Source organism: Dermacentor variabilis, unplaced genomic scaffold (assembly GCF_050947875.1).
Source record: "Dermacentor variabilis isolate Ectoservices unplaced genomic scaffold, ASM5094787v1 scaffold_13, whole genome shotgun sequence".
Classification (NCBI taxonomy): domain Eukaryota; kingdom Metazoa; phylum Arthropoda; class Arachnida; order Ixodida; family Ixodidae; genus Dermacentor; species Dermacentor variabilis.
In genome coordinates this window covers 27,223,112-27,245,498 of record NW_027460291.1, presented here as the reverse complement: position 1 = coordinate 27,245,498, position 22,387 = coordinate 27,223,112, and positions in this window count along the sequence as shown.

Genomic DNA, 22,387 nt, shown 5'->3' with positions numbered 1-22,387 from the left:
ATGGTGTGGCCGATGAAGATGTAAGAACGGCATTGGCGGCTTTCGGTAAAGCCGTACAAGTCACCCGAGAGCGATGGCGCGTTCAGGGTATCAACGACAAGGGGACGACTACCCGGTCCGTCTTGCTCAAGCTCAACAGCGGCGTCAAGGTGGAAGATCTCCCGCACCAAATTAGGGTCGCCGGTGAGCTGGCCCTAGTCGTCGTTCCTGGCAGGCCAATGCAGTGCTTGCGCTGTCAAGGCACTGGTCATGTACGACGAGACTGCAAGGTTCCCCGGTGCTCGCAATGCCGTCGGTTTGGACACGCCGAGGACCAGTGCGTACGTACATACGCCTCTATGACTGGGCCAGCCCAAGGCAACGACACAGCAAGGTTGGTAATGGATGCGGCCGAGGCCGAATACGCGGCGAAAGGGGCAGGAGACCAGGCAACTCCATGTGCTGTAGGCGGTGTGCTTGCACCTGATGCGGGCACGGGGACATCACCGGACTGGGAAAACTCTACGGAAGGTGCGGAAAAAAAAGCCAGCAGAAGAGAGCAGGGAAGAAAGCAAGAACAGTCTAACGGAAGCCAGCGAGCAAATGAAGACAGCTGAGGACCAGTCGGCGCAGAACGACCCTATGAGCAACAATGACGGAGCCTCGGTCAAACGGCCTCTTGAGAAGGCTTCAGACAGCAGCGCAGCGAACCAAGGAAGTGGGGAAAACGGGCCGCCTTCCAAGACGCCAACGGGCAGGCGCAGCAGCTACAAGCCACGACCGAACACCGCTAACGCAGACAAGAAGTCCGAGAAGAAGCCACCACCGCTCTCCAGTGGTACCGTTCCACCGGGCGGCTCCGGGGGCGTCTAGCTGTGTCATCATCATCATCAGCCTGGTTACGCCCACTGCAGGGCAAAGGCCTCTCCCATATTTCTCCAACAGCCCCGGTCATGTACAAATTGTGGCCATGCCGTCCCTGCAAACTTCTTAATCTCATCCGCCCACCTAACTTTCTGCCGCCCCCTGCTACGCTTCCCTTCCCTTGGCATCCAGTCCGTAACCCTTAATGACCATCGGTTATCTTCCCTCCTCATTACATGTCCTGCCCATGCCCATTTCTTTTTCTTGATTTCAACTAAGATGTCATTAACTCGCGTTTGTTCCCTCACCCAATCTGCTCTTTTCTTATCCCTTAACGTTACACCTATCATTCTTCTTTCCATAGCTAGTTGCGTCGTCTTCAATTTGAGTAGAACCCTTTTCGTAAGCCTCCATGTTTCTGCCCTGTAGGTGAGTACTGGTAAGACACAGCTATTATACACTTTTCTCTTGAGGGATAATGGCAACTTGCTGTTCATGATCTGAGAATGCCTGCCAAACGCAGCCCAGCCCATTCTTATTCTTCTGATTATTTCCGTCTCATGATCCGGATCCGCAGTCACTACCTGCCCTAAGTAGATGTATTCCCTTACGACTTCCAGTGCCTCGCTGCCTATTGTAAATTGCTGTTCTCTTCCGAGACTGTTAAACATTCTGAAGGTTAAGGTCTCTGAATACCTCTTGTAAACACAATGTGAATAGCATTGGAGAGATCGTATCTCCCTGCCCGACGCCTTTCTTTAATGGGATTTTGTTGCTTTCTTTATGGAGGACTACGGTGGCGGTGGAGCCGCTATAGATATCTTTCAGTATTTTTACATACGGCTCGTCTACACCCTGATTCCGTAATGCCTCCATGACTGCTGAGGTTTCGACAGAATCAAATGCTTTCTCGTAATCAATGAAAGCTATATGTAAGGATTGGTTATATTCCGCACATTTCTCTATCACCTGATTGATAGTGTGAATATGATCTATTGTTGAGTAGCCTTTACGGAATCCTGCCTGGTCTTTTGCTTGGCAGAAGTCTAAGGTGTTCCTGATTCTATTTGCGATTACCTTAGTAAATAGTTTGTAGGCAACGGACAGTAAGCTGATCGGTCTATAATTTTTCATGTCTTTGGCATCCCGTTTCTTATGGATTAGGATTATGTTAGCGTTTTTCCAGGATTCCGCTACGCTCGACGTCATGAGGCATTGCGTATACAGGGTGGCCAGTTTCTCTAGAACAATCTGCCCACCATCCTTCAACAAATCTGCTGTTACCTGATCCTCCCCAGGTGCCTTCCCCCTTTGCATATCTCCCAAGGCTTTCTTTACTTCTTCCGGCGTTACCTGTGGGATTTCGGGTTCCTCTAGACTATTTTCTCTTCCATTATCGTCGTGGGTGCCACTGGTACTGTATAAATCTCTATAGAACTCCTCAGCCACTTGAACTATCTCATCCATATTAGTAATGATATTGCCGGCTTTGTCTCTTAACGCATACATCTGATTCTTGCCAATTCCTAGTTTCTTCTTCACTGTTTTCCTCCGTTCCTGAGAGCATGTTCAATTCTATCCATATTATACTTCCTTATGTCTGTTGTCTTACGCTTATTGATTAACTTCGAAAGTTCTGCCAGTTCTATTCTAGCTGTAGGGTTAGAGGCTTTCATACATTGGCGTTTCTTGATAGATCTTTCGCCTCCTGCGATAGTTTACTGGTATCCTGCCTAACGGAGTTACCACCGACTTCCATTGCACACTCCTAATGATGCCCACAAGATTGTCATTCATTGCTTCAACACCAAGGTCCTCTTCCTGAGTTAAAGCCGAATACCTGTTCTGTAGCTTGATCTGGAATTCCTCTATTTTCCCTCTTACCGCTAACTCATTGATCGGCTTCTTATGTACCAGTTTCTTCCGTTCCCTTCTCAGGTCTAGGGTAATTCGAGTTCTTACCATCCTGTGGTCACTGCAGCGCACCTTGCCGAGAACGTCCACATCTTGTATGATGCCAGGGTTAGCGCAGAGTATGAAGTCTATTTCATTTCTAGTCTCGCCGTCCGGGCTCCTCCACGTCCACTTTCGGCTATCCCGCTTGCGGAAGAAGGTATTCATTATCCTCATATTATTCTGTTCCGCAAACTCTACTAATAACTCTCCCCTGATATTCCTAGTGCCTATGCCATATTCCCCCACTGCCTTGTCTACAGCCTGCTTCTTGCCTACCTTGGCATTAAAATCGCCCATTAGTATAGTGTATTTGGTTTTCACTCTACCCATCGCCGATTCCACGTCTTCATAGAATCTTTCGACTTCCTGGTCATCATGACTGGATGTAGGGGCGTATACCTGTACAATCTTCATTTTGTACCTCTTATTAAGTTTCACAACAAGACCTGCAACCCTCTCGTTAATGCTATAGAATCCTTGTATGTTACCAGCTATATTCTTATTAATCAGGAATCCGACGCCTAGTTCTTTCCTCTCCGCTAAGCCCCGGTAGCACAGGACGTCCCCGCTTTTTAGCACTGTATATGCCTCTTTTGGCCTCCTAACTTCACTGAGCCCTATTATATCCCATTTACTGCCCTCTAATTCATCCAATAGCACTGCTAGACTCGCCTCACTAGATAACGTTCTAGCGTTAAACGTTGCCAGGTTCATATTCCAATGGCGGCCTGTCCGGAGCCAGTGATTCTTAGCACCCTCTGCTGCGTCGCAGGCCTGACCGCCGCCGTGGTCAGTTGCTTCACAGCTGCTGGGGACTGAGGGCCGGGGTTTGATTGTGTTGTTCATATAGGAGGTTGTGGCCAAGTACTGCACCAGGGTGGCCAATCCTGCTCTGGTGAGGGAGTGCGTTACCGGTTCTGGTCACCGGGATTAGGCCACACTCCAGGCCTGTGTATGCAATTTTATCAACACGCGGACTTTTTTTTTACATCCGGTGGAAAATTGCCGGCACCGGGATTCGAACCACGGACCTCTTGCACGCGAGGCGGTTGTTCTACCTCTACGCCACCGCTGCACCCTAGCTAGCTGTGTCTAGCTGTGTGCTAGGCGCTAAAGGTAAACACCATGTTCCGGGCCAAATCTTTTCACTAGACCTATAATCATGGCTCCCAACCCGTCGCTTAGATTGGCCACGCTAAATGTTCGAGGTGTGGCCGCCAAGCGAAAGCAGAGCCAAGTGTGTAGGCTGCTGGTGGACTATGACCTTGACGTGTTAGCCGTGCAAGAGACAAAAGTAGATGGTGATGAAGAGACCCGCAGCATGGTGCAGCGGTTTACGCCACGGTACTACGCGGTAGTGAGCCACGCCTTAGGGACGTTGGCGGGCTGCGTGCTGTTTGTTAGAAAATTACCCGGTATAACGGTGCAAGGTTTTTATTCATGTCCATCTGGTAGATTAGTTTTCTGTGATTTTGCTTTGCATGGAATTGAATGGTGGGTGGTATGTATTTATGCACCAAATGCGTTGGAGGAACGCGCTATGTTTTTTTCCATGTTAAAAGAGTATGTATCTTCTGAAAAGCAGATGGTGCTGTTAGGTGACTTTATTAGTGTTCTCAGTGCCCGAGACCGGTCTAATAGAGGATTAAGGAGCGATAATTGTAGGGATGTTTTGAACGAGATAATTACTGAAGGCGAATTAGCGGATGTGGTGGAATGTATGATAGGGACGCGAGATGTGCGTTTCACGCACTTTCAAGTAAATAGCCATGCGCGCTTAGATCGTATTTACTTGTCGCTTCAAGCAATACCAATGTGTAATATTTACAGTGTATATCCTATTTCGTTCACTGATCATTGTCCGGTTAAATGTGACATAGGAAGGAGGAAAAAAGGCGGCAGCTTCTCTTGGGAGCTGTGGAAAATGAATTCAAACTTAACTACTGACGAAAGTTTCGGAGAATATGTATCGGACTGCATCAAAAAAATTCTAATGAGTGGCGAGGGTGAATTAAAAGATCGATGGGAAGAGTTGAAACAGTGCATTAAAATGAATGCCATCGGTCGTTCCGTCGCAATAATGCATGAAACGAAAAAGAAAGAGAAGGAACTGCGAATAATCTTGGAAAAGCTGACAGAACTGGAGTGCCAAGAACTGGGAACATACAAAAGCGACATACGGAACATCAAACAGAAACTGGAACTGCCTGATGAGGAACGCTATATTGGAGCGATAGTTCGTGCTCGAGCCGAATCCTTTGCGATAGACGAGGCGCCCACAAAAAGTGCGCTCGGACTGGAAAAATTGCATGCTCGGCGTAATCATATCGACGTGATCGAGGTGCGTGGTAACGAAGTTACAGATAATGATAGTATCGCACGTGCGTTTATTGAACACTGCGAAAATCTGTTCTCATTTAGGCAGGTGGACCTAGAACGGTTTAAGGCGAACTTCTTGAAAAGAATGCCTCAACTGACTGAAGAAAGAAAAGTTGCATTAGAAACGCCGATAACTGTTTTTGAAGTGGAACGCGCAATTGACAATTTGAATCCTGGCAAGTCGCCGGGCCCTGATGGGCTTTGCGCTCTGTGGTACAAGCGGTTTAAAAAGGAATTGTCAGCAGTACTTGTAGCAATTTTTAACGAAGCGTACGATGGTAAGGCGATACCGCCATCTTTCGGTCAATAACACACGGTGTCGATTCCGAAGACAGAGGATGTAGATAAGTTGAAAAGTGCAACATCATTCAAACCAATAGCACTCACAAATGTAGACTATAAGATACCAATGAAAGTCTTAGCGGCTAGACTTCAGTCGGTTGTTAAAGACATAGTTGGCCCACACCAAACGTGTGGAATTAATGGTCGCACTATAGCGACGAATGTTCACAAGATGCGCTCAGTTCTTGAATGTTGTGACTCCCCTGAAGCGTGTGTGGCCATACTTCAGTTGGATCTGGAGAAGGCATTTGATTGCGTAGCGCATGCTATTTTGTTTGCAATGTTGGAACACATTAATGTCGGATCCGTCATCACGGATGGTGTAGCTCTGGCGTATCGGAACTGCTCTACCAGACGAATTATTAACAAAGAATTGGGGGCCCCCATTAAAGTGCAGCGTTCCGTGCGTCAAGGCTGTCCCATCAGTCCACTTTTGTTTTCTATATATATTGAAACTTTATGTTTGTCAATGATTGAAAATAATTCTATCCGTGGTTTTCGTATGCAATCTTCAGAGGTAAAACTGCTCGCATATGCCGATGATGTGGCGGTATGTTGTATTGACTACGAAGGCATTGAAGAAACCATTCGAAGTGTTAAATTTTTCAGCGACGTTACAGGAAGCCGAGTCAACTGGGGAAAGTGTCCGGGGTTTTGGCACGGCGTGTGGCCGTTCACCCCGGGCATTTTTGCCAATGTTGTATGGCAGAAAACGCCTGTGAAGTACCTTGGTGTGCCACTTGAGTTCTACAAAAATAATAATGACTACTGGCAGCAACAAGCAGAACTCTTACGCGAAAAGGCGAATGCTTGGAGGGCGAATTATCTCTCCATGTTTGCGAGGGCAACCGTGTGTAACATGTTTTTTGTGGCTAAACTATGGTATGTAATACAAGTGATGCACTGTTCTAGGGTAAATGTGCAGAAACTGCATAGGGTGTTCGCGACCTTTGTGTGGGGATCTATGTGGGAAAGGTGCAGTCGCACAAATTTGTGCAGGAGTGTAAAGTGTGGGGGACTTGGACTGGCACACCTTTTTCTGAAACAATTAGTTAATAGATTTTTTCTTTTTTCGCGAGGTCAGCGACCCATTTCTGCAAACGGTGTGCCAGGCTAGATTACGGCGACTGCTACCTGAATATGTTATTAGCACGCAAGTCCTGACGGGGACGGCACAAGGTTATTTTCGGGAAGTAGTAGCGAGTGTGCGATTTTTGAGTGTGCGTTTTTCTATTGATTATTTATATTCTGTTAAAAAGAGGAAACTGTATAAAGACTTATGTGATACAGTGTTGCCAATCCCGTTGTACAGGGTGATATATAGTGCAGGCCTGGGTCAGAACGTACTCAAACGGGTTGAAAGAATGCAAGTAGCACCAAGGGCAAAAACTTTCTTTTTCAAACTGCATACAGGAACTCTCCCTGTAAGAACCTTCTTAGAGGAGCGTGTGTTTTATATGCCATGGGGGTCTCACTGCATTATTTGCAAAAAGCAGGAAACGATCGACCACGTTTATCTTCACTGTTGGGAAGCGGTGTTTTTCTGGGAAGTGTTGCAGAGGACAATCAAAAAAAGAATTCCCACTAGACACGCGTGGAATTCGGTACCTTGCGATAGAGAACGAAGAAAGAGTACCTTTCGATCTAATCATGCTGACAGGCCTGCACAGTATATGGCGCTCAAGAATGGCTGGCTTCTACTGTGAACCGGATGCAAGACCAGCAAGGCTGTACTTTCGAGAGAGCATTGTTCGGTTATTAGAAGTTGAAAAACAAAAGAATGTCTTTCTCCCTGGGTAGCCAGGGTAGAACCCTCAGTCACACTAAGCGAATTTTAAGTGACAACGTTAGTCACAACACGACTGATGGCTTTTCGCTCAATGTGTCGACAAATTGTATTGTAACACCGTCTTGACTTTTCATGTGTTGTAAGTGTATTGTTGTTGCAAAACCGATAATAGAGAAAAAAAAGCAGTTGTGTGGAGCAGCGGAAGCGTGCTAGGCCCCATAACCCAGAGGTCCGTGGATCGAAACCACGCTCTGCTACATATTTCCTTTATTTTATTTTGGTCCCGCTTAACGGGAGGAGCTTATCAGCGCAGTAATTTTGTATCTTGTAGCCATAATTGCACTCCGAGCAGCGCTCTCATGTTCTACGCGCACGTGTTTATCGCCTCAAAAAATAAGACTGCTCTCGTTTATTACAAATATAAATAATTTTACATAGCGGTGGAGCAGCAGCTGTGTGGTGCAGCGGAAGCGTGCTAGGCCCATAACTCAGAGGTCCGTGGATCGAAACCACGCTCTGCTACATATTTCCTTTATTTTATTTTGGTCCCGCTTAACGGGAACAGCTTATCAGCGCAGTAATTTTGTGTCTTGTAGCCATAATTGCACTCCGAGAAGCGCTCTCATGTGCTACGCGCACGTGTTTATCGCCTTAAAAAATAAGACTACTCTCGTTTATTACAAATATAAATAATTTTACATAGCGGTGGAGCAGCAGCTGTGTGGTGCAGCGGCAGCGTGCTAGGCCCATAAGCCAGAGGTCCGTGGAGCGAAACCACGCTCTGCTACATGTTTCCTTTATTTTATTTTGGTCCCGCTTAACGGGAAGAGCTTATCAGCGCAGTAATTTGTTGTCTTGTAGCCATAATTGCACTCCGAGAAGGGCTCTCATGTGCTACGCGCACATGATTCATCATCATCATCATCATCAGCCCGGTTACGCCCACTGCAGGGCAAAGGCCTCTCCCATACTTCTCCAACAACCCCGGTCATGTTCTAATTGTGGCCATGCCATGCCTGCAAACTTCTTAATCTAATCCGCCCACCTAACTTTCTGCCGCCCCCTGCTACGCTTCCCTTCCCTTGAGATCCAGTCCGTAACGCTTAATGACCATCGGTTATCTTCCCTCCTCATTACATGTCCTGCCCATGCCCATTTATTTTTCTTGATTTCAACTAAGATGTCATTAACTCGCGTTTGTTCCCTCACCCAATCTGCTCTTTTCTTATCCCTTAACGTTACACCTATTATTCTTCGTTCCATAGCTTGCTGCGTCGTCCTCAATTTGAGTAGAACCCTTTTCGTAAGCCTCCAGGTTTCTGCCCCGTAGGTGAGTACTGGTAAGACACAGCTATTATATACTTTTCTCTTGAGGGATAATGGCAACCTGCTGTTCATTATCTGAGAATGCCTGCCAAACGCACCCCAGCCCATTCTTATTCTTCTGATTATTTCCGTCTCATGATCTGGATCCGCCGTCACTACCTGCCCTAAGTAGATGTATTCCCTTACGACTTCCAGTGCCTCGCTGCCTATTGCAAATGGCTGTTCTCTTCCGAGACTGTGAAGCATTACTTTAGTTTTCTGCAGATTAATTTTTAGACCCACTCTTCTGCTTTGCCTCTCCAGGTCAGTGAGCATGCATTGCAATTGGTCCCCTGAGTTACTAAGCAAGGCAATATCATCAGCGAATCGCAAGTTACTAAGGTATTCTCCATTAACTTTCATTCCCAATTCTTCCCAATCCAGGTCTCTGAATGCTTCCTGTAAACACGCTGTGAATAGCATTGGAGATATGGTTTCTCCCTGCCTGACGCCTTTCTTTATTGGGATTTTGTTGCTTGCTTTATGGAGGACTACGGTGGCTGTGGAGCCGCTATAGATATCTTTCAGTATTTTTACATACGTTTCAGTATGATTATCGCCTTAACAAGACTACTCTCGTTTATTACAAATGTAAATAATTTTACATAGCGGTGGAGCTGCAGCTGAGAGGTGCAGCGGATTCTACTTCCGGCCGTGATAGCAAACGGACGCGTGTGGAATCTGCTCCACCTGAGCGGTATAAGCGGCCCTGTCTGGTCGCGGAAGCAGGTTTTTTTGCTGATGAAGCCCTGGACTATACAGTTATTCAGCCATCACTGCCAACAGGTGCGTCTGTAGCGAATACTGTTTTTCTGCATGGGGATTTGAAAGCCAGGCCTTACCGTGTAGAAGACTTTCGGGGCACGTTGGTTCATCTCGGAGTGCTTCCTGAAGGGATAGCTTTGGGAGTGTTCCGGATGAACCATGTTTGGGCCGTCACTTTTAAAATTGCAGAAGCTACGAAGAAGATGGTAGAAATTGGGGAAGTTCTGGTCAAGGAGAAACGGTGCCTTGTGGTTGACCCCGAAAATCAAGAAGTGTGCACCAAGCTTTACTGGGTGCTACATAATGTTCCGGACGAAGAACTGCGCTCTGCTCTAGCACCGTACGAGAAAGCAAGCGATATCTACAAGGAGCGCTGGCGAGTGCACGGAATAGCTGACAAAGGCTCGTCTACGCGCACGGTTGGTCTAAAGTTCAAGCCTGCTGTAACTCTAGAAGATTTACCCCATCAGTTGCGCGTTGCAGGAATCGTGGCTCTACTCGTTGCGCCGGGACGCCCACTGCTATGCTTCAGGTGCATTGCCACAGGCCATATCAGGCGCGACTGCCGGGTACCGCGTTGTGCCAAATGTCGGCGATATGGCCGCGATGAAAGCGTCTGCGTACGAACCCACGCAAACGTGGCCGGAGTCAAATCAAGCGATGAACTGTCGACGGAACATCTAATTCACGACGCAGACGCGACCGAAACTACCCCCGAGGCAGACAGCTCGCGAACTATTGGTGCAGCAAACGTGTCACATGTGAAGCAAAAGGCTGCAGTCATTATTGCGGAAGACACAGCCATCGCTTCAACAGAGGCTGTAGAGACACTGGCGATGCGCGCTCCAACGAGCCAATACATTGCACCTGGCGCGAGTGTCGATCAAAGCCCTGAGACTACAGACGTCATTATGGCAAGTACCAGCAGCCCTGCACCAAAACGACTCCATGAGGACAGCAAAGAAGGGCACAAGACCGACCAGACTACAACGGATGAGCCGCATGTGAAAACGACACCCCATCGAAGGGCTACCATATAAAACCGCACCGAAAATACCGCTCGAGCCACGTCCCGAGCGGAAACCGCCTGCCCCGCCGGCGACGTGAAAAGGTGTCGAGCCTTCCTTTTTTTCCAACCGGACACTATCAGCGGGAGGGACCGGAAAGACAGTGCGTTGACATCGTCACGGCGAAGTCTTAATTCTAATCAAAATGGCGGGAACGTCTGGGATTTTCTATAACAATGTGAGTGTTTTGCCGTCTTGTGATAAGCAAGGGATACTATGCGGTTTGTGATTATAAAAAAAAATGGCAGTTACTCTCCAAACGCCTCTTTATGTAGGCGCACTTAACGTGCGGGGCCTGTCGACACGGAGAAAACAATACCAACTGAGTCGACTTTTTATGGAAAATGAATTCTACGTAATTGCCATACAGGAAACGAAGATCGAAAGTCAGGAAGGAGCAAACCGCATGGTTGAACCTTTTAGGGCGTACTACAATGTATGCGTTGCGCATGCAGTAGGTATAGCCGGTGGTTGTGCGCTGTTCTTGAAGCACTCAACAGGCATGTCTGTTGATAGTGTGCACGCGTGTGACACTGGACGACTTCTTGTATGTGACATAACGTTGAAAGCCCAGAAGTTCCGAAAAGTTTGTTTACATTCCTGAAATGCACCAAGTGAGCGCAGATTGTTTTTTGAAAGTGTTGAACATTATCTGAAATATGACGGGGCAATTATAATGATGGGTGACTTTAATTGCGTATCCAGAGTAGAAGACAGGAGAAGAGAAGCACAGATACGAGATGCGAGTGTGTCAGTACTAAATGCGCTGACTGAAGGTCACCTGTTAGAAGATGTAGGGTGCTTCCTGTCAAATGGCACATTGCCTCGGTTTACCCACTACCAGGGGGACAGCCACGCTAGATTAGATCGTATTCATGTTTCTGGAGATTTGGTACCCGTGTGCAATAAGTATAACATAAAAACGTTTCCTTTAGCGACCATAGTTTGGTTGTGTTTGCGCTAGGTCCGAGGAAACCGGCGAAATTTAACTGGCAGCTGTGGAAATGCAATGTTAAACTCCTCAGTGATGAGGTATATATAAAGGAAACAACAGGAAAAATTGGAGACCTACTGGCAAATGAACCGGAGTGTTATGCGGAGGCATGGGAACATTTTAAGGAAAACGCAAAAATCTCAGCCATCGAAAGAGCCGGGGCATTCCGGAGGAAGCAAAACAAAGAAGAAACTGAGCTCCAAAGCCAGCTTGATTTTTTATTTGAATGCAGAAGCTACAGCCCCGGGTAACTTTGCCAGAGAAATAAAAGAAATTAATGGAAAACTAGCAATTATTAATACAGAAAAGTACAGGGGCGCAGTTGTACGAGCGCGTGCGGAAGAAATGTATATGGGTGAAACCCCGACCAAACGCGTTCTATCAGATGAAAAAAGCTATGCGTCGCGCAACGAAATAAAAGCGATAAGGTACAGAGATGAAGTTGTGCAAGACGAGGAACTGACACGACGCGCATTTGATGATTATTATGGCAATTTAGTTGGCCACGAACGACAGATTGTGGAAGGTTTTCAAAGCGAATTCTTGAGACACATACCAAAACATGAAGCAGAAGTTGAAACGAATCTCGAAGCGCCAATCAGCGTTGCAGAAATTGAGGGGGCAATATGTGAATTGAGTGCAGGGAAATCGCCAAGCCCTGATGGTTTTGGCTCAGAATTCTACAAGGCTTTTAAAACGGAGATATCAGTTGTCCTGCATAACGTAATTAAGCAGGCATACAGAACAAAGAAGTTGATTCCTTCTTTCAGGCAGAGCCGTGTTGTACTTTTTCTAAAAACACAGGATCCAGCTACCTTGCTCTCTGTACGAGCGTATCGACCGATAACTCTAACGAACACGGACTACAAGATCTTCGCTAAAGTTATGGGTAAGAGACTGCAAAGTGTTATAACCAGGCTTGTGGGGCCGCATCAGACTTGTGGCATAAAATGAAGGTCCATTGTAACAAACATACACGTGGCTAGAACCGCCCTGGTGTGCTGTGATGCGTACTGTGGGAAGGTCGCCATGGTACAACTGGATTTAGAGAAGGCATTCGACAGAGTTGTGCATAAAGTCCTTTTCAACATTCTAGAACACATCAATGTCTGGAAGGTCCTATCAGAAGGTATAGAAATGTGTTACGCAGACATTTCTAGCAGGATTAAAATTAAATCATTAACTGCCAGTTTCCAGATAAAGTCCTCTGTTAGCCAAGGATGCCCTTTGTCTGCTTTACTCTTCGCGCTGTACCTGGAGCCTTTGTGTTTGAAAATCATGTCACCGAGTGCAATACAAGCTTTTAGGTTGAGCACAAGCGAGATTAAGCTACTTACGTACGCTGACGATTTGCAGTTTTCTGTTCTGACCAAGAAAGTGTCAGGAATGCCATCAGTGTGGCGAAGAGTTTTTGTAAAGTGACCGGAAGCGTTATCAACTGGAGCAAATCTTTGGGCTTTTGGCATGGGGATTGGAACGATGCCCCGGACGTCTCTGAAAGCATGCAGTGGACGGTTTCGCCAACGAGATACCTTGGGGTGCCTTTAAATCACTACAAAACACTAGTGATTATTGGAGAAATGAAGCGGAACAAATAAAAGAAAAATCGACCAAATTTGGAGGGAGAGACTTATCTATATTTGCAAGGTCAATGGTATGTAACCATTTTCTTGTAGCCAAGATTTGGTACGTTCTGCAAGTACTGTGTGCGACGAGAGCAAGCATTCAAAGACTCCACAGGGTGCTAGCAGTGTATATATGGGGCTCAAGTTGGGAACGTACAAGCCGTACATATTTATTCCGGTCAGTGAAAATTGGCGGACTGTGCTTGGCGCATTTGTTTCTAAAACATGTAGTGTCCAGATTTATCTTTCTGCGAGAGCAAAGCAATGCTTTCCTACGTACTGTGATTCAAATGCGATTGTGTGACGTAGTGCCAACGTTTATTGTGTCGTCTGATCGGGTTGATTGGCCGAAAGTACGAGGCTTCCTGTGAGCAGTCGTCTGGTCTTACGAGTTCCTCGCGGCACGGTTCTCATTACAGTATCTAAGCAATGTCACACGAAACAAACTGTACAAAGACGTTGTTGATGCATGTATGCCAGAACCACTGTATCGCACCATGTTGTCAACAGGAGCAGGCAAAGACGTACTGAAAAGGGTGAAGCGGATGCCAGTACTTTCCACGGTGCAAACGTTCTTCTTTTACTTGCACACCGGAACTCTGCCCGTTAAACCGTGGTTAGAGCAGAAGGGTATCTTCGTGCCTTGGACGAACCTCTCGCCAGTATCCTGTCACAGCACCGCACATGTTATCACAGGAGACTACCCTTCCAGGGAGCAGTCTCTGTAGGCGCACTTGCATAATAGTTCTTGGAAAGGGATCACTTTGATCACGCAAAAACATAAATCGCGAGACCACTTGACGCAAAATAATATGCGCCAGGCCAACGCCTCCGCCTTTAACGGAAACAAACAGGTTAGTTCGGCTGGTTCTTTCCCAGGTGGACGCCCAAATAAAAACGACAAAAACACGATGCAATTTTTGAATAGCTCTTCGTGTCGCACACAGCACAATCATGACATACCAGAGCTTCGAAATCAAGAAGACATTACAGATACAGGCACGGGAAAACATTGATAGCTGTCTCCCTTGCCCCGCGACCACTTTCTCTTTCATTCTCGAAGTTGCGTCATTCCAGTACGAGCTGGGATCCCGATAACAATCCAGAGGTGCTCCTAGATACCGCGTTGGCAAGGTGGACCGTCGAAGCCCAGAAAAACATCCCGGTGTTACGTCCCATTTGCCATGCCAAAAACCGGAACTTTTTCCCCAATTGACCTGACTTCCAGTCTGAGCGCAGAATTTTTCGACCAGACTCGTGACTTCACAGATGCTCTGTCTATCAGCGCAAAACACCGCTATATCGTCAGCATACGCGAGTACTTTCACGTGTGATGACTTCAGTCTGCAACCTGAAATAAGGTCAGAGTTGATAATTGCCAGGCATAGCGGCTACAAATACACTGCGAAAAGCAAGGGTAAAGCGGGCATCCCTGTCTTACTGAAGAACGTACAGCAAGTTTGTCAGTGAGATCGCCGTTAACTATAATGCGGGATCTATAGTTCTTGTAGAGGGCGTTAAAATGTCATACTATAACGTGGCCTAGTTTGGGATGTTCCAGGATGGAAAAAAGAATTTCGTGGGAGACGCGGTCAAACGCTTTCGCCACGTCGAGCCGAGCTGTATCATTGCTATCTGACCGCCAACTGCATCAACACACTCTAATACGCTGCGTGCAGCATGTATATTTGTGGTGATGCTACGGCCTTTAATTCCACACGTCTGGTTCGTGATCACAGACGGCAGTCTTTTTGCTAGAACCTTCATAAATGCTTTGTAGTCGACGTTGTTGAGACTAATCGGTCGATATGACCCCACCAACAATCGTTCTTTCGGATCATCAGTCTTGGGAATTAGAATGATGTGGGACGTATTGAAAGACAATGGAACCTGTTTGCGTTCATAAGCCTCAGTTATCACATGGAGCATGCACTGTGTAACAGGAAGCTAAAATGTTTTATAAAAGGCCGCCCTTAGGCCATCTGGCCCAGGAGCTTTCCCAGATGGTAGGTCATCTATTGCTTTTTCTATCTCCCGTAAAGTTATAGGCAGTTCCAGGCATTCCTTAATTTCGTCATCTAGTGTTTCATCTAGAAAGTCTACATGAAACCCTTCTATTGTGTCGATCTTATTGCTAAAAAGTTCCGTGAAATGTTCGGCTATAGCGCTCTGAATGTCTCTCGCATCTTCCGAAGTCCGGCGGTCATATCGGATGCTCCTAATTTCTTTCTGGCAAGTGTATCTTTTCTCGTCTGATAGCGCTCGTTTTGTTGGCGTTTGTCCAGCCCACAATTTTTCAGACCTTGCGCGTATGACTGCGGCTCTGTATCTGTAGGCGTCAATTCTTTCGAGCTGGCATTTGACTTCCCGTGTTTCTTTCGTGAAAGTTCCCGGCGCGCTACTTTCCATGCTCAGCATCCATTCAAGTTGGCCGTTCATTTCTTTCTTTTTCTTTCTCTTTATAACGAGCCACGCTGCTCTTTCTGTCGCTTTCATTTTGCCCACTCTTGGAACACCTCCCATTCATTTGCAAAACTAGCTGGTTGAGCGTCTAGCAGGTTGTATAGCTTGGATAATGAACCCTTCATCCTCCAAAAGCTTTGTGTTTAGTTTCCATAAGCACCAGTTAAAGCGTGATTTTCTGCCCTTCATACCTAAAGTCACACTCACGAGGCAATGATCACTGAAAGGCATAGGTTTAACGTCATAGCTAGAGCATGGCCGCATAAGATCGACAGATACATACATCCTGTCAAGTCTCGCATGGCTCGCCCACTGAATGTGCGTGTATTCTCGGTGGGTCCCAGTGGAGAACACATTGTCAACATCCTCGAGACCATACTTATGGACAAAAGTGTTCAGCACTACAGAGCTCTTGTCTCTCAGCGGCCTACACTTCACTCTGTCAACTGCGGCGCACACACAGTTGAAATCATCCAGTACGAACAAACACTTGTCGCCTATTAACCATGGCTCAAGGGATTCAAAGAAAAATTTACGCTCACTTTCTACATTGGGAACATATACAGAAACAATTAGCCACCATAAATTCGAAAAAATGAAATCAGCAGTCAAAAGGCGACCACTTGAGCATGCAAATACAGTCTCTACGTTTAGTCTTAACGCCTTACGGATCAATACAAGGCACCCACCCTACGCCCCAACGGAATGACAGACACACACATGAAAGTTTGCTTGAAAGGAAGACACCATGCGGTCAGTGTGCTCTTGGCTCTCTATTTTCGACCCTTGTATTGCAATTATGTCAATATGGTTATCCAGAAGCAGGCGATTAAGCTGGTATTGTCGCCTTCTTGCTCCCAACCCTCTGAAATTCAAGGTCGCAACTCGAAGTAGAGTAATAAGATTAAAAGCCATGTGTTAAAAGAGGAAACGCCTCTATCCGCATGGTGCCTACCTTCATGGATGACGTAGCCTTCCTCACGGCTGCGAGAGCCTATTGACACCGGTCGACCCACAACCGGCGCTGAAACCGACCAGGACCATGTGCTACTACGGAGGCAGTTTCCCCGCCTTCCGCGTGTCGGCCGGAAGGTTCGGCCGCGGTTTTAAAGTCGAGCGTCTCAATCCCCCTGCTTAAGGCTAGGAGCGCCGCTCAGGACGAGCAAAAAAGGAAAGAGGTAGGGGTAATCAAAGGGAGCGGAAAACAGGGTGAGCGCTCACCCTGTTTTCCGCTCCCTTTGATTACCCCTACCTCTTTCCTTTTTTGCTCGTCCTGAGCGGCGCTACTAGCCTTAAACAGTTATGACATACCAACTCGCCCAAACTGCCACGCTTTTGACAATCCCCCTGCCTTCGGCGGAGGCTCATCGCCGCCACCGACAGGCTGCAGCTTCACGTCGACGCTTTCTTCATGCGGATGTTTCGCAGCCATGGTGCTCAGAGCTTCCTGGTTCGTCTCCAAGGTATCAATGTCGGGGGTCTCCACGTTCCTTACTTTGGTGACCGCGGCTTTCGCCGCCTCCTTCACCTTGTCAAAGTCATCCTGTTCAGGATTATGCTGCGCCTGTCCACTACCACCCGTTGCGCGGGAGGGCCCCGCCTTCTGCTTCATCAGAGTCGTGAACGATGGCTGAGTATCTCGCTGTGGTTGTCCACCTGCACGGGCTGCTTCCTCCGCATCCGTCTCGTCCATCAGCATCTCAGCCGAGTCCTCACTGGTTCTGGGGCATGCAATGCTCGCGTAAGTGCGAGTACGCTGGTCTTCTTCGTGCCCGTAGCGTCGGCAGATTTCGCAACGCGAGACTCGACATTCCTTGCGGATGTGGCCCGTACCGCGACACCGAAGGCACAGCGGGGGTCGACCTGGCACCACAACAAGCGCCAACTCACCGCCAACGCTCAGCTGGTGCGGCAAGTTATCCAACATCACGCACGCTTTCAACTTCAGGGTGACGAGCCGGGTAGTTGAGCCCTTCTCTGTCATACCTTGCACACGCCAGCGCTCCCGGCCTACTTCGGTAACTTTTCCATAGCGCGCAAAGGCGACACGCACTTTCTCATCAGGCACATTGTGTAGAAGCCAGTGGAGCTTCAGTCGAACGTCCTGGTTCGCCGGGTCAATCAACAGGCAGCGTCGGCTTTTTACACGCAGCTCCCCGATGCTCGAGATCTTCTTTACCGCGTCCGCGTCCTTGAAAGTAATAGCCCAGACATGGCTCATGCGATACGCCCCCAGGGCGATAACATCCTGAAGAAGCGAATGCTGTGCCAATGCGTCACGGAAATCTTCAATCCGGTACGGTCGGGCCGTAATATCAGCGTGCAAAAAAACTGTTTTTAAAACATAACGACCTGTTGGCAGACCTGGAAAAAAAACTTGGTAGGTGCCCTCCTCGTCCATCGTCCTGTTTCCGCGGCCAGACAGGGCTGCTGAAGCCGCCCCTACGGAGCCCGACATCATGCGTCCGTTACGCTCGGTGGCCGGAAGCATAATCGCGCCCCTCTGCTGCCCCGGCATGCTATGTAAGTTTGTTTATATTTGTAATAAACGAGAGGAGTCTTTCTTTTAGGGCGAGAAACTCGAGCGCGTAGCACAAGAGAGTACGTCTCGGAGGGCAATTAGGGCTACAAGACACCAAATTACTGCGCTGATATGCTCTTTCTGTTAATTGGGACCAAAATGAAATGAAAGGAACGTGTAGGAGATCGTGGTTTCGATCCACGGACCTCTTGGTTATGGGCCCAGCACGCTTCCGCTGCGCCACTCTGCTGCCCCGGCATGCTATGTAAATTTGTTTATATTTGTAATAAACGAGAGTAGTCTTTTTTTTTTTTTAGGGAGAGAAACACGAGCGCGTAGCACAAGAGAGCATTTCTCGGAGTGCAATTAGGCCTGTAAGACACCAAACTGCTGCGCTGATATGCTCTTTCTGCTAAATGGGACTAAAATAAAATAAAGGAAACGTGTAGCAGGGCGTGGTTTCGATCCACGGACCTCTGGGTTATGGGCCTAGCACGCTTCCGCTGCGCCACTCCGCTGCTTTTTTTTTTTATTGCCTGCGTGGCATACAACAAAAGTAGATACAGTGCATTGTCACTTTTAAAAGTGCTGTCACACCACTTTCAGCACGTGAGGGGTTGAAAACGCAGTTGTTTCATCACAGATAGTTCCCCTAAAAGGGGGCACCACTCAGGCTTTTCCGTTTGAACTGTGTACACTTCTCCCAATTATTCTACACTCTCAATGAAATACCCTCGTGCCGGTCGCGAATTCAGGTCCTCGTTGCGCACGGCCATCCGCGTCCTCCACACGCTGTGGAGTACTAGTGCCATGAACGTGTCGTAGGGCACACCCCCTACGTTCTTGACAGGCAGAAAACGAATGCCGTACGGGGTAATGGGCAAGTCTTTCTTGAAAGTCCTCTGGAGGATTTCACAGAGAAAGACTGCATCACTACAATCCAGAAATATGTGTTCAACTGTCTCCGGCTTTTTGCAGATGATGCAGGCCACTGACCAGGCCACAAAAATGCCCTTTTCTGGTTGCCAAGGTTGCCAATGCCAAGGTTTTGTAGGGAGTGTGCCACTATGTAGCTTGAAAAAGAACGTTTTTACTGATGGTCGTACAGGCATCCTTTTAACTCTTCCTAAAACATCGTCCCCTGGACCTCTTGAGTACAATGATCGGTATACAGGAAGCGGCAACATGGTTTCTACAAGATCTTTATATAATTTATATTATATAACGCGTCACCTCAGAGAGATACTCCATTGAAAAGCGTACTTTTAGGATTTCGAAAGCACCAATAATTTCACGCACATAACCCCTTGGCCGTCTTTGTTCGACATTGACCGTTGAAACAATAAATTCTGGCAAATTATTCGACAATCGCACATGTAACACTGTTCTCAAGAAGCAATCGCTTTGATCGCGTAAGAAAATAAACCTAGCCACGATCTGCCGCAAGAAAAGGTGGACTAGGCCAAGCCCCCCACTGCGCACAGATCGAACCAAATTTGTGCGACTGGTTCTTTCCCACGTAGAACTCCAAACAAATACTGCCATCACTCTGTATAGCTTTTGAACTGCATTACGTGTCATAGATAACACTTGAAGAACATACCACACTCCGGAAACAAGAAATATGTTGCACACAGTTGAACGCGTAAACATTGAAAATTCTCGGCCACCCTATTTTTGGGTCTTCTCGCGTAGGTTCTCCGGTTCATTCTTCCAATATTCTGTTGTGTCCCGGTAGTGTTGGAGTGGTACGTCTAGATACTTATCAGGCGTCACCGTCCACGTGACATTCTCAAACAATGAGGGTGTACTTCGCCAACTTTAATGCCACATACCGAGGCATTTATTCCAATTAATTCTACTACCAGTGCACCCACAGAATGCCTTCACATCATTTACTGCCACTCTCACACTTTCTTGATCATCACAGAACACTGCGATATCATCCGCATAAGTAAGCACTTTGACTTCCGCGGTCATCAAGCGGAATCCACGAACTCGTTCATTCTGAAGCACTTTTTGGCAAAGAGGCTCTAGGTAGAGAGCGAAAAGTAATGTTGACGCAGGACATCCTTGTTTTACGCTTGATAAGACTTGAATGCTTTCGCTCAGCTGTTTGTTCACTACAATCCTCGTAGTGCATCCAGTGTATGCCATTCGTACCCCCTCCGAAACCACGGATCCCAGTTTTACGTAGTCGAGGATGCACAAAAGGTTCTCGTGACTCACGCGGTCAAAGGCTTTCTCGAGATCGATTTGTAGCATCGCTACCCTACTCTAATATCTTCACAACATTCTAAAATATTCCTTGCAACGTGAATATTGGTAGTTATACATCTACCTTTGATGCCGCAGGTCTGATGGGGCCCTATGATTTCTTTAATAACAGTTTGAAGTCGCCTGGCCAACACACCCATAAACAGTTTATAATCAACATTGGCCAAGGTTATGGGCCGATACGATCGAATAAATTGCTGTTTCGCGGGGTCTGTTGTTTTGGGAATGAACACAATGTGTGATCTGCGGAAGGACCCTGGTAATTCTTTCTTTTCATATGCCTCGTGCAAAACTTCACATAAGGCTGCTGACACAGGGCTTTTAAATTTCTTATAGAAAGCTGCGCTTAGGCCATCTGGACCAGGTGTCTTTCCAGAGGTAATTTTTTCAATTGATTTTTCAATTTCTTTGACGGTGATAGGTGCCTCTAAGCTTGCCTTTATGTCGTCGTCGTGTTGCGGCATAAGTGATAAGAATTCGTCTTTGAATGTGCTACTGCCCTGTTTTATGCTTCCAAATAATTCGCGATAATGTTCCACAAACGCTTGTTCAATTATTGCTTTATCGCTTGTGACGACGTTTTGATATTCTATCGCCTTGATTTCGTTTTTAGTCGCGTAGCTCCTCTCGTCTGCCAGCGCACGTATCGTGGGCCTCTCGCCACACCGAAGCCTTTGGGCGCGTGCGCGCACCACAGCTCCCTTGTATATTTCTACGTCTATAGTCTCCAACTTTCTTTTCACATCTTTAATTTCTTTATTGCGCATGCCCGGTTGCACACATTCTTGACAGAGTAAAAAATCTAACTGGCACTGCAACTGATTTTCTTCTTTCATTTGGCGGTGTTTTATACAAGATGCTCTTTCAATAGCTTTCATTTTTACTTTTTCTTTAAAAGACTCCCATGTATGAATTACACTGCCCATGTTACACTCGAATACTTCTTCTAATTCAGTCTTAACGTACTCTACAAACGTGTCAGCATCGAGTAGCTTGTCGTTCAATTTCCACAGGTCCCAGCTAAACCTCTGCTTTTCATTCTTATTGATGGTGAACATGACTAGGCTATGGTCGCTGAAAGATACGTCCTTCACACTGTAATCTCGGCAGAAGGGAAGTAGCACAGTAGACACGTAGGCTCTGTCAAGCCTCGCCTGACTGCTAAGCTGGTAATGTGTGAACTGCGTGCCCTGAGAAAGCACATATCCTACGTCATCCAACTCTCGCTCGCGAATCAGTGCATTCAAAAATAATGCACTATAATCACGCACCGGCGCTTTGCTTGCCCTATCTTCGGGAATGCAAACGCAGTTGAAATCTCCGAGAAGAATAATTGTCCTAACACGACAGGTGCACTTCAAGGTTTTCGAAACATATTTTGCGCTCTTGCTCCCTATTTGGTACATATACACAAACAATCCGCCAATTCGCGCCAGAAAAGGAAAAATCACACACACTTATACGTCCCAAATCGTCAATATGCAAGCACTCTACTACAATACCAATGCTGTTCTTCATAAAAAGCAAGCAGCCACCAGATGTACCATGCGAATGGCTGACACATACATTGTATAGGGAGCGGAAAGGCGAAAGCATGCGGTCTGTCTGCTCTTGGGACTCGACTTTCGTTTCCTGCACGGCAGCGATATCAACGTCATTCTCAAACAACAAACGACGCAACTGATACTGTCGCCTCCTAGACCCAAGTCCTCTAATGTTGAGCGTTGCTACGCATAAGGCTCTTTCTAATTTAAAGGACATGTTATCGCTATGAGTAGGCCTACCACACGGTTTTTACTTCAAGTGGTTACTCGCCAGAAAACAAGGAAATAATAATATTTGCGGTTTTACGTGCCAAAACCACTTTCTGATTATGAGGCTCGCCGTAGTGGAGAACTCCGGAAATTTTGACCACCTGGGGTTCTTTAACGTGCACCTAAATCTAAGCACACGGGTATTTTCGCATTTCGCCCCCATCGAAATGCGGCCGGCGTTGCTGGG